The sequence below is a fragment of the Lynx canadensis genome, chromosome A1 (assembly GCF_007474595.2).
Source record: "Lynx canadensis isolate LIC74 chromosome A1, mLynCan4.pri.v2, whole genome shotgun sequence".
NCBI classification, from domain to species: Eukaryota; Metazoa; Chordata; class Mammalia; order Carnivora; family Felidae; genus Lynx; species Lynx canadensis.
The window spans coordinates 210,906,775-210,909,637 of record NC_044303.2 but is presented as its reverse complement, the minus strand read 5'-3'; the positions used below and the strand labels follow the sequence as shown (position 1 = coordinate 210,909,637).

The following is a 2,863-nucleotide window of genomic DNA, read 5'->3' as shown; positions in this document are numbered from 1 at the left end:
ATGATCTTGAGGTTTGTGATTCTAGCCCCATATCGGGGTCGCTGCTGTCGGCCTGTCAGCAGACAGCCCACTTCAGATCCTCTGCACCCCCCTGTCCCTCCTCCGCTTGCACTCTCCCAATAAATAAATAAATATTAAAAAGAAAAAAAAACCACAACTCAAGTGATTCTAGAGAGCAGCCAGGACTATATTCCATAGGGCAGGTATCTTCCCAGTCAGTTCTTTGTGTCTTTGTTCCCAAATTTTGGCAGATTCACCAGTTAATGCTATACTGTTTCTTCTATCCCTGTCTAGGTTGTCATAGTCCAAGATCCTGCCAACTGATTAGGTCCCGTGCCTCAGGTGCCTTGCGTATCAGCTTATTTACAGTGTGTGTGACAGCCACATCACTGACTTGGGGAAATTAGCCTGTGTCAAAGCCAATTAGTCTCACTGTTTCCACTTTAATGAACCAGATCAATTAAGAAGAGGGCTACACTGGAAAATTCCTGGGCCAGCCAGACCAGCAGTCCTTAGGTACTATGTGGTTAGACATCAAATTCATTCATTCATTCATTCATTCATTCAATAAGCATATACTGACAGCAGCTATGTTCTGGATACTGGAAACAAAATGTTTAATGAAGATACACTCTCAACATTCAAAGAGCTCACAGTTTTTTGTTTGCCACCTTAGAAATCAAGGGGCACCTGGGTGGCTCAGTTGGTTAAGCATCTGACTCTTGATTTCCGCTCAGGTCATGATCTCATGGTTCTTGAGATCAAGCCAAGATCTTGTTAGGCTTTGTGCTAACAGTGCGACACTGTGGAGCCTGCTTGGGATTCTCTCTTCCTTGCTCTCTGCCCCTCCCCTGCTTGCCTGTGTGCATGCAAAATAAATAAACATTTTTTAAAAATCAATTATTTCCCAGCCATCTGAAGTTCACCTGTTTTTAGTCCCAAAATTTACCACTCCTTTCCAGACTTTAGAATTTGATAAGCCAGTATGTTTTTTAGTTGGAAGATAAGCAAGTTTTAATTTTACAAGGTAAAAAACAAAACCAGATGAAAGTCTTTTTAACACACAAAGTAGCAAATATATACTTTAGCATAAGGAACTGACATTTAAATGAAAAAAATTAGCTTCATCAAGAACTCTACACTATTCTTTTTTTCCTCATTTTGCTACCTCCCAACAATCTCTCTCTCTTTTTGTTAAATGTTTATTTATTTTTGAGACAGAGACAGAGCATGAGCAGGGGGAGGGGCAGAGAGAGACACACACACAGAATGGGAAGCCGGGTCTAGGCTCTGAGCTGTCAGCACAGAGCCTGACACAGGACTCGGGCCCACGAACCATGAGAGCACAACCTGAGCTAAAGTCAGATGCTTAACTGACTGAGCCACCCAGGGGCCCCCCAATAATCTCTTTCTATAAGATTTATTTAAAACCAAGTTTTCCTTTCTTTCTTTCTTTCGTTTTCTTTTTCTTTCTTTCTTTCTTTCTTTCTTTCTTTCTTTCCTTCCTTCCTTCCTTCCTTCCTTCCTTCCTTCCTTCCTTCTTTCCTCCCCCCCCCTTTCTTTCCTAATAGTGAATAGTACCTATGAAGAAGTATATTCTTCTCCAAATAAATATGCTGGAAACTGAATTACACTTCTGGCTGAGGTGGGGTAACAGGATCAGATTTACATTTCCACATTAAACAATTAATAAGTGAAGAAAATATATGAAACAATGGTTTTCAAGACACGGGATATCAGGAAATGAAGAATATCAACTTCTGAAAGAAAGGAGACAAATGAGGCGAGTCCTGTGATTATCCCGGCATACTGTCTTACGAGGGATTCCAGGCTGTAGTGCAAGAAAGGGGAACACAGGTGGAGCCTGGGTGATTCCCTGACTTGAGGCGGAGCTGTAAGTGTGCAGTGAACAAGATGGCTAGAGGTCACAGGAAAAAATACTGGAGAGAAAAAGAGCTTTCTAGACAGAGATACCTGATGATCTGCAGAGTTTCCCTTGAATTTTCACTTGAGTACTAGCTAGAAAATTCATTTGAGGAAACTGCCTTAGACCAGGGACAGAATCTCCTGGAAAGGAAGAGAAAGAGTACCAAGCACCCATACAGAGACAGAATAGTGTTTGCACCCAGAATTCACACTGGGAACCTCATGATTCACAAAGCAGTAGGTAGAGTACTCAGAAAGATGTCATCTTGGTAGTGGGGAATAATCAGACCTATACTGAGCCAGTTCTGATCTCACTTAATAAATCATAAAAGCAAGACCCCCCCAAATCAAACTGTTTTCACAAAATGTAACTGCGCCCTGGAACAAAGTACAAAAATATTTATAGAAATGTAGAGCACACGCTTCGGCAGCACATATACTAAAATTGGAACGATACAGAGAAGATTAGCATGGCTCCTGTGCAAGGATGACATGCAAATTCGTGAAGTGTTCCATATTTTTTTTTCACTCTTAAGTGGATCCTGAGAAACTTAACAGGAACCCATGGGGGAGGGGAAGGAAAAAAAAAAAAAGAGGTTAGAGTGGGAGAGACCCAAAGCATAAGAGACTCTTAAAAACTGAGAACAAACTGAGGGTTGATGGGGAGTGGGAGGGAGGGTAGGGGAGGGTGGGTGATGGGAATTGAGGAGGGCACCTTTTGGGATGAGCACTGGGTGTTGTATGAAAACCAATTTGACAATAAATTTAATATATTGAAAAAAAAAAAGAAATGTAGAGCACATATCAAGGTAAAACTCACAATGACTGGCATCCAATAAAAAATTACCAGGGGAGTACCTGGGTCGCTCAGTCAGTTAAGCATTTGACTCTTGATCTGAGCTCAGGTCATGATCTCACAGTTCGTCGGATAGAGCCC

At 41.6% G+C, this 2,863-nt stretch overlaps 1 non-coding gene across 1 annotated transcript; it reads left to right on the top strand.

Annotated features, from left to right (window-relative positions):
- The first annotated feature begins 2,345 nt into the window (after window positions 1-2,345).
- Window positions 2,346-2,448, top strand: LOC115526173. Its single transcript, XR_003972566.1, has one exon. It is a non-coding gene; the product is annotated as a U6 spliceosomal RNA (small nuclear RNA).
- The last annotated feature ends 415 nt before the right edge of the window (window positions 2,449-2,863 follow it).